A 10,437-nucleotide genomic window follows, 5' to 3' on the forward strand; every position below is an offset into this window, starting at 1 on the left:
TGAGGAGTTATGGATTGTTGTAAGATCCCTTTTCGGGAAGATGATAGTGGCAAGGTTCTGAATCCTATCTTTGGTTTTTGTTCTTTAAGATGTATGTAATAAGAATTTTAAGACTATATATATTGTATATCTGTATTTACATATATATGAAAATCGTTATTTGTAGGAAATAAGAAGTTCAAATATGTGGGGTTTGTAAGTTAAGGACTTGACTACGATTTCTAGGTGACACTACTACAATTTCCGTGTTTTAGAGACGCTTTTTTGGCCAATTATCGACACCCACTAGTAGAAAAAACCCTTGTTGCAGCGGGCTTTTAGACCCTTGTTGCAGCGTACATCGTATGCTGCAACTGGGGGCCTGCAACAAGTCTTTACTTGTTGCAGCATACACTGTTCGCTGCGAAAAGTGCTATGCTGTGTAAAATTAGGCAAAAATCAGGACCTGTTGCAGCGTACAAATTGGTGTACACTGCAACAGGGTAGGTTTGTTGCAGCGAACAACAATTTGTACGCTGTAACAGACCTACCCTGTTACAGCAAACAACAATATGTCCCCTGCAACAAGTCTTCATTTTTGCCTATTTTCACATGCTTGTTGCAGCGAACAAGTATATGCCCCCTGCAACAGAGCCGTCCTTTTGGCGGGAAAATTTTAGTTTTATTTATCTATACCTAGAGTGCCTTGCACCAAATATAGGAACCTGTCAATAACAATAATAGAATATCGCAACATGTAGAACAAATAACTGGAGTTTTGTATATATATCCCAAAATCAAAATGCACATACTACATTTAAATATGTGTTCCAATTTAAACGTACGCATACATTTTAATATAAAAGATTGTTCTATAACATCTAAACCAACTGATCAAGCACGCTTAGGCCAAACAATAAATACTTGCTGGTAAAAAACTTAGCCCTTTGCTCACGAACCACATCAAGTCCTCACTAGCATAAGACACATTCCTCGGAGTATAGACCTTTACAAAAACAAAATTTTCAATTAATCATTAGATTAAATGCATATTAAATGCCACATTTTTACATTCAAGCAACTAATGACAATGTCCTAATAGTCTAGAATATGAATCAAGAGTAAGAAAATTTAATTAATTACCTCATTTAGCCTTAGGTTATGCATAATAAACATGTAATAAGTTTAAAATGAGTCATTAGGTTCTTTAGTTCAAAGTTGGGAGCGAAAATGCCTCATTTTAGCCTAAATATGACTTATAACGACCCAATGAGCCTTAAATGTGCATAAATGGATTGGAATGAGTCTTAGAAAGTTAAAACTCAACATATTAATCATGTAAAAGGTTTTAAAATGAGTGTGTGGGTTCTTTAGTTCATAGTTGGGAGCGAAAATGTCATTTTAGCCTAAATATGTCCTATAATGACCAATCAATCCTTAAATGTGCATAAATAGATTGGAATAAGTTTTAGAAAGTTAAAACTAAGAAAATTAATCATGTAAAAGGTTCAAAATGAGTAATTAGGTTCTTTAGTTCAAAGTTGGGAGCGAAAAATTCATTTTAGCCTAAATATGACCTATAACCCAATGAGCTTAAAGGTGCATAAATAGATTGGAACAAGTCTTAGAAAGTTAAAACTATGCAAATTAAACATGTAATAAGTTTAAAATGAGTCATTAGGTTCTTTATTTCAAAGTTGGGAGCGAAAATGCCTCATTTTAGCCTAAATATGACCTACAACGATCAAACAAGCATTGAATGTGCATAAATAGATTAGAATAAGTCTTAGAAACTCAAAACTAAGTATATTAATCATATAATAAGTTTAAAATGAGTCCTTAGGTTCTTAAGTTCAAAGTTGGGAGCGAAAATGTCATTTTAGCCTAAATATGACCTATAACGACACAATGAGCCTTAAATGTGCATAAATGGATTGGAAGGAGTCCTAGAAAGTTAAAACTAAGCGTATAAAACATTTAGTAAGTTTAAAATGAGTCCTTGGGTTCTTTAGTTTATAGTTGGGAGCGAAAATTTCATTTTAGCCTAAATATGACCTACAACGACCCAATGATTCTTAAAGGTGCACAAATAGATTGGAACGAATCTTATAAAATTAAAATTATGCATATTAAACATGTAATAAGTTTAAAATGAGTCCTTAGGTTCTTTATTTCAAAGTTGGGAGCGAAAATGCCTCATTTTAGCTTAAATATGACCTATAACGATCAAACAAGCATTAAATGTGCATAAATAGATTAGAATAAGTCTTAGAAACTTAAATCTAAGCATATTAATCATATAATAAGTTTAAAATGAGTCCTTAGGTTCTTAAGTTCAAAGTTGGGAGCGAAAATGTCATTTTAGCCTAAATATGACCTATAACAACACAATGAGCCTTAAATGTGCATAAATGGATTGGAATGAGTCCTGGAAAGTTAAAACTAAGCATATAAAACATTTAGTAAGTTTAAAATGAGTCTTTAGGTTCTTTAGTTCATAGTTGGGAGCGAAAATGTCATTTTAGCCTAAATATGTCGTATAACGACCAAACAAGCCTTAAATGTGTATAAGTAGACTAGAATAAGTGTTAGAAACTTAAAAGTAAGCATATTAATCATGTAATAAGTTTAAAATGAGTCCTTAGGTTCTTTAGTTCAAAGTTGGGAGCGCAAATGCCTCATTTTAGCCTAAATATAACCTATAAGCCCGCCTCATCAGACATTTCTAACTTGAATGTCCCTAAATGAACACTTAGCTTAACTTGCATACTCAATTTGATAATCAGTTTAGTTTAGTTGTCGAAATAAAGAATCAAAATTCAATTGTTTGAACGAAAATTCAGAAAGATCCCACAGAGAAACTCCAATAAGCATTTTTCGGAATGAACTGAAGATTAATAAAGGAACTATGTAATTAACAGCAAAGGTAGGGCACTAACTTGTATAGACTGAACTCCCGAAAAAGCATCAGGTTGCTTCTAGTCAGCTTCTGGTTCCAAGAATCCCGCTACAAGTATCTGCCGCTGCAGAGAAGACAGAATCTGCAGATTGCCAGAAGTATCTATCAGGATTAAATGGATAGGTAAACATACGCAAAGTCATAAACTATCAATATTCATATCAATTTAGCAATTCCAAAATATATTACATTTTCGGAAGGTAGATCACCAGAAAGTTCAATCAAATGAATCAGAATTCTTCCCTCTTGGCTTCAGAATTCTAAACATTTCAGCAAGCAGTGGAGCAGCAGGAAAGTCGCGTACTTTGGAGACACCAATAACAATATCCATGGATGACGTGTTCAAAGGCAGTTTACCTGATAAATCCATGCCATGAGGGGAAAAGGGAAATTTTACGCCACTTCAGGTTATAGAGCATAACCGCATATTTAGTGAGTACTCAGTTTTTTTAAAAAAGAAAAATATAATTAATATTTACCGTAAGTTGCAGTTTTAAATGGCATTATGGAAGTTTGACTTTCTTCGCCTCTACGATGCTCTGATGTTCCATAACAGAATCAACCATAAGTTAAGAGTGCGTCTGTGATGTAAAAAATACATTATGAATTGCTTTCCTGGCACATTGCATGATTGCTATCAGTTTTACCTAGCAGTAGCTAAATTAACAATAAGTACTTCTTTTTTTCTTAATTTAACTTAGCATCTTTATTGCCTTACTGAATTCTTTTAGAATTTCTCATTACAAGCAAGAATATTTAAGATAAGGGACTAGCAATCACTTAAGATTCTATTCTTTTGCAGGTGTACTTTATACGGGTGAATCTCCTGATAACGATTAAAGGAAAACAGATTTATTGGCATATTAGTTACCATCCCAGAAGTCGTGAAAAACTTATCCTCACCCGGGCAGGTAAAAGGGTCTAACCCACCAAAGCTAGGAGTTATATATGGTCCATCATCTTTGTCATCATACCACAACTCAGTCTGCATATGGTACTCTCTTGTAGTTCCAAACTGAGACATTCTGTCAGAGGAAGAATCTGAATCCTCTTGTGTTGTAGAACGAAGTCCATATGGATAGGTAAAGTCTGCAGCAAGCCATGATTCAAAAACAAAAGTTTCTTAAAGGAAATTACATTAAAAGAACTTTAAACACGAAGGTGGACACTAATTATATAAATCTCCAAGCCAATTTAAGGAACAAAAACGCTAATACTCCTAACGTAAGAATACATAAAAGCACTTCAAGTTCTTTTTTGTGTTTGCTTAAATGCATTCCATAATATGCATACTTAGAAGCAACAAAGAATAAAACATAACTTTTAGTTTATTAAAAAACTTACTCTATTCCTAAACCATAAACTGGACTCTTTCAATCCAAAATAAAATAACGATAAGATTATACCCCAAACGCACAAGAGAACAAAAACATTTTTTCCTTCCAATTTGAATAAATAACAGGAGTTTCAATCTGGAATACAAGATTCAACTACTAACTCAATTCATACATAAAAGGCTTGAGATTAATGGTATTAAATTATTAATTAAATAAAAATACCTTGCAGAACTCACAAAGATCGAATCAGGTAATTGCAATTCAAAAAATTGTCAACGTTATCTGAATACAATTTCAATCACTTGAACCAAAGAGGCTAAATCAAACCCTATTTTATTTTTAAAGGAAAAAATCATGAAAGTAGAAAAGAGGGAGAAAACATTACCAAATAAGACTGACTATTCAATACCTGACAGCAACCAGACATGCTTGATATGCAGGATAACACTAGTGCTTGATCATAAAACTCAGCAGCCTGACATTTTATTTAGTTAAGTTTTATTGGAGGATCAACTATTGTTGGAAGAACAAGAATTCCATCTTCCTGAGAAAAAAAATAGATAGAAGATATAACATAGATGACACAGTTAGAGAGCTCTGGCTAAATCTGCAAAAACCAGATTATTAAGAATTTACTAAATATTAAAGAGTCCCTCAGCAGGAAAAATGTCAACACACACGCCAAAAAAATAATTAATTAATAATAATAAAAACTTCAAGAAACAAGTTAACACACCCTGCCTAAAGAAAATAAAATCCAACCTAAAGAAGTTAAAAAAACAAAAGTAAGAAACATGTAATCTGAGGTCATAAAAACTAAAGATTTAGCCTCATATTCAACATGAAAATTTACTCGTCAACAACCAAGATATGGTTCAAAACCTATAACTCTAACAAAAACACAGACAGAAGATGCAGAAAGCTTATAAAAAACTGCAGACAAAAAGTATTTACTGAAATTGGCTTCCTTAAAAATGGACACAAACTTATTACTCCGTATCATTCATATAAAGCGGCTCGGCCTTGAATTTTCCACTCCATACATCCAACCCCATTTTGAACAATTCATATTAGAAGTACCCTGTTTATGAAGCAGCATAATTACTGCAATATGAAAGCTTGAAGAAAGTAGTCTTGAAATTACAATGAGCAAGTACGAGGGAAATCCTGAAAGAGACAATGAGTACTCATTGTAAGTTGAAACTGACAATGTGGTGGTTTAGCACACTTTCTATCAAGCAGCCACACTTCTGAGCCCTCTTTATCACACAAAGATATGTCCTCAAACAGGACAAGGAAAATCCCAATATTTGGTTTAAAGTAAAGATAGTGCATGAGCCTCAATCTTCCTCTACTGCTACTTCCTCTAAAATACCCCTAAAAAAAATTCTCCCCAGATTGAAAATAAGCTGCACAAAGTTACATCTGATCAGCTAAAGTTACCTACCGTGAAACGGTGGAAGTTCTATTATACGGAACAAATAGGGAACAAGATTTTTAATCCTCGTATAGACTTGGAAAATAAGTCATTTGGGTCAAGTTCAACACAATTTAATAAAAAGATAAATATACCTTTAGAAGGTTCTGTAATGCAGAAAGAAATTCGGTCCTCACTTTATACAGAAATTTTACATCCTGAGGTACTGACTTGATTGTTGTACGAACACGTCCGGATATATTATCCCCAAACTTTGGTTTCACTAAAGTGATCCATTCTCCATGATTTGTTTTAAACTCATACCTGATAGAGATTTTAGCAAGTCAGAACAATGTACAAGAATCAAGCCAACTTATAAATTTATCACCAACAAACCATAAGAAATAAGGAACCACAAAAACCATAAGAATCAAGAATGAAAGCAGTCATCATTATTTTAAATTCAATGAAGTTTGCATATTAACATCAGGCTATTTATGTAGCCAATACAATGATTTAATAACAAAGGTCTACAGTTAATCTTTAGCAAACTTCAAAAGCAGTCTACTCATACTTTAAAGCCGATTACACTAGAAAGCATGGAAATGAAAGTTGCACTATTTTGCAAGCATCAAGAGGTGATCAAGCTGACTCCAAACCGAGAATGACCTGTCAAGTCTTCAGGCCCATCACTCCAATTATCTTCATACGCTTTGCGCTAGATTCGTGTTAATACGAATCTCAATTTGCGATTACCAATTTCTACGAATAGCACTTAAACTAAACGCAAATTTGACAAAGAGGGTATAACTAAGGCTATCTACGAAGTAATATCAAGCACCAATATCAACAATACTGGTACAATAAAAAGATCAAGAATTCAACCGGAAATGAAAAAAAGAGATCAAGAATGAAGAATCAAATATGGCCATCATATTTCGGAGGCTGAACTCTGAGTTAGATCCATTTTCAACTCAAAACTGAAACAATTCAAGAGCCTGCTGAATCTCACTGTAAGTTTCAGTTCAATTTTTTCCCAATTTCAATTGTTAACTGCAAGAGCTTGATCTAAAACATGCTAGGCATCCAATCCTCAAGAGTTCCCAAAAATGTGAAATTAGTTTCCAGCAAAACAAAATCAGCATTGATACCAAAAAATGCCCAAGCAGAATCAATGATGAGCTTCCAAATCTTGATTTGACTCATAAATGCAAGCTAAAATCTTGACAATATGGATAAGTACGATGAAAGAAAATACCACTAGCTAAATTTTCTAAACAAAACTACACTCTTAATAGAGCAACACTCAACTAAAATTTTCTAAACAAAATTACAGTCTTAATAACGAATTGAAAAACTTGCCACAAAAAAAAAAAAAGAATAATAAAAATGAACAAACCCTAATTCTGAAAACAAAAATAAAGAGGGAAAGGGAAGAAAGTTGCTTGCCGCGGCGAGGATTGACGGAGAACAGGGTTCGCGAGCAACAATATTACTTGGAACCACTGGCCGAGGAAAGTAGCTTCGTTTTTCGAGCAAGGATGAACTTCACTGGTGGTTTTTCGAACAGGGAAGGTGGTTTTTCGAGCAGGGGACCACCGTGAGGAGGCGAGGAAATAGACCCTTGCTGGAGTACCACTGGCGACGGGCGAGACCCAGCGGCGACTAGCGAGAACCATCGGCGACGGGCGAGGCGCAGGGAAAGCTGAGGGAAGAAGGAGTACTGAGCGCATATATGATTTTCGAATTTCGTCTTGAGGTTTGAGATAAAATGTTTGGTCTGAATTAACTTTGCAGCGGAAAAAAATTACTAACATGCTATTGTAGGGGGCTTTTACTCTGTACGCTGCAAAAAACTCTTTTGCAGGGGGCAATTAATTTGTACGCTGCAACAACCCTTTAAAGAGTTTGACCCGCGTTGACCTACTGGTTATTGAAGCGTATTAATACATGTACGCTGCAACAAGGGGCTGTAACAGGGGTTTTTTCTACTAGTGACCATAAGGCGTCGAGAAATAACTCCTCGACGCCTTTGGAAATCGTCGAGTAAATGTGAGTCGAGAGTTCTCGACGCCTTTGGGCGTCGAAACTAGTGACGCTTTAAGGTGTCTTACACTGTATTTGGCGTCTGGAAATTATGGGATTTTGGTGCCATTATCGAATTTGGCGACGCTTTTCTGCGTCGGAATTGTCGACAATTTTTTTTGTCCAGCAACTTTGGTGACGGTATTCTGCGTCGACCTTAGAATTATGACGGGGACTTTTAATACATATGGAGCGAAATACATGTTGGGCACTTTGTATTAGCTTACTCATTTTAAATAAAGCATAATAAAATCAGTAATAATATACAATACATAAAAGCAACATTTACACCTGCAAAATTTAAATAATCTACTTAAAACATATAAGTTTTAATATAGTTGACATTCCTAAATAAGAAATATTAGCCAATTTTGTCTGCAACACCATCATAAATTATTACAAATAGTATCTATTCCGTACTAACTAAAGCTTAAAACCTATACAAAATTACTAAGGCCTAAAACATATCCTAAACCCTTTTTTCGACTCTACTGTGTTCGCAATACTCGACTGCATCATTCTTTTGCTAACTGAACTGCAGCACTTGACTTCTTCCTTGCCAGACATGCCTTATTCTGAACAGTTCTACAAATTGTCCTCTTGGAGTCTTCAGTTCCTTAGAAGCAACATGTTGTTCAGTCTACAGGCAGGCATGTCCTGACGTCTATCAAAACAGCAACATCATAGAGTAGCCAGCAAGGGCTAATGCTAGAACTAGACCCTTTGTAGCGAATGATATGATTTCATTTTCGACGATTATCTTAGAGGCTTTCTTCGATATCTGAATGGTTTCTGGTATCGTTCTGATGTTGTTAGATTGAGTCCAGACTCTCGTGCTCGTCGACTGAGTCCAGACTCTATTTTGAAATAACAGTGTTGTTTTCTCTCGTGCTCTTATTTGTTTCTATAGGTCATATTTAGGTTGTTCATGGGTGTTGTATATAACGACAGTACACTTTGACTCCTGTTTAAAGGGTTTTACTAGCTTTAAACTGGTTTATCTCAGGACAATGGCCTGATAAATGAGACCAGCTTTGAGGAGAGCTAACATGACCCTAGGTTTTATTGGCTTTAAACTCATTTAGGCGTTGTCTATTAACTGGTTTTTTCCAGGAGAAGGCTGCTTTGTTAGCAGGTTAGAACTTAGAAATTACGCGGGAAACTAGACTAAAAATGTTTCAGGAAAGAAGACAAACCTCGTATAACTTCTTACTTCATCCTTTAAATTCAATTGGGAACTGCCTCAGCATTACAAACAATCTGGAGTCGTTCATAGAAAACATGACAAGTAAATACAGATACGAAGTATACTGGTATACCAAATTTGCATTGTTGTTCGGTTATAGACGATCAAACTACTCAAACATTCAAAAACTGACCTTCGTCCGTAAAACAAGAAACTGATCGCAGCAACAAATGAGACATCTGACAGAATATAAAGAAGTTTAGACAGTCTGAAAATAGTGGTCCTGTGAGGGGAGTCAAAAAAGCACGAGGCTAATGCGTGAACTCGTCCCTCGTGGGCGTGACATTGTCAGATCAAGTGTAATTGGATCTCCTGTGAGTTTACACCCAATCGACTAGTAATATAGGAGTCGCCATTCAGTTTTTAACGACAATGAGAAAAACTGACAAAACCCGGTTATCGTGACATAAAGGGAGTGCCATTATGTTCGACCACGACGGCCATAGGTTCCCTTGTGATCCCTGGTGTGGGGATCGCTTAACGTACACCCGCAGGGCAGAGATTGAGAGTTCGAGGTACTGTAACTACTGAGAGGAGTGCTCATCGATAATACTCCAGAGGCAGGTTATCCTTACTAGCTCAGCATAAATAATTGAAGGGACATGCGTTAAACTATTAAACCATTCTGAATTGATTTTAGCAATATGCAACACATAATACTAAATCGATCGTGATTATCTTATTTAGATTGATTTAAGGTACCTAGCATGATAATTCAATTGTCTAAGGTATTATCTTATTAGGCGTGATAGATCAATCAAATTAATAGTTTGACAATTTTATAAAAGGGTGATGAAAGCGATTAAATCATATGAGGGACACATTACAACGCACCCTTGAGAGGTGCGTTGTGGTTCTCAGAAAACTAACCACTTGGCTTTGCTATTTCTCCTTTTATTTAACGAATCTCGGGTTTCCAAGCAATGTTCCAGTATTTAGGCTTAATTCATCAAGCTACAAGGGGCAGGATGCGTTCTGTTCGACTTTTGGGTCGATTGCGACAGAACGCCGGATCAATTTCGCAGCGTGAGGCTTAGGCTTAAGGCTAGAGTCAATACTCAGATTATGGAATTGTGTGTGTTTTCAAGTCGGTTTTAGGCTGTATTTATAGGAAAAGAGTGTGTTGAAAGATAGATTTTAAGATACGAATCAAAAAAGAATCCGGAGATAAAACGTCCCCAGGAACTTTCAGCGCCCAAGGTTGGGAGCCGAAGATTTCGGCACCCAGTTCCAGGCGTTGAAAATGGGATCTGGGCCGAGTTCTTTGTCAGATTTTGGACTCTTAGAACACGGAGCTTTTGAGATTTATCCGAGTCTTTTAGTGCGTATTAACTTATGACGGAATGCGTCTGGGCCCGTTACGAACTCTAGGTTCGTTAGGAATTTAATTAATACGTAACTCTTATTTTCGAAT

At 35.6% G+C, this 10,437-nt stretch overlaps 1 long non-coding RNA gene across 6 annotated transcripts; it reads right to left on the reverse strand.

Annotated features, from left to right (window-relative positions):
* Positions 1-737: 737 nt before the first annotated feature.
* LOC110785276 (uncharacterized) lies at positions 738-6,017 on the reverse strand. Of its 6 annotated transcripts, none has more exons than XR_002532558.2 (7): positions 5,848-6,014; positions 4,685-4,819; positions 3,842-4,027; positions 3,418-3,477; positions 3,128-3,295; positions 2,919-3,020; positions 738-985 (listed from the first exon to the last, which is right to left on the reverse strand). It is a non-coding gene; the product is annotated as an uncharacterized lncRNA (long non-coding RNA). The 6 variants fall into 6 exon arrangements; XR_002532559.2 differs by having other exon boundaries at positions 3,418-3,519; XR_002532557.2 differs by having other exon boundaries at positions 3,810-4,027.
* Positions 6,018-10,437: the final 4,420 nt, after the last annotated feature.

The sequence above is a fragment of the Spinacia oleracea genome, chromosome 4 (assembly GCF_020520425.1).
Source record: "Spinacia oleracea cultivar Varoflay chromosome 4, BTI_SOV_V1, whole genome shotgun sequence".
In the NCBI taxonomy this organism is placed as follows: domain Eukaryota; kingdom Viridiplantae; phylum Streptophyta; class Magnoliopsida; order Caryophyllales; family Amaranthaceae; genus Spinacia; species Spinacia oleracea.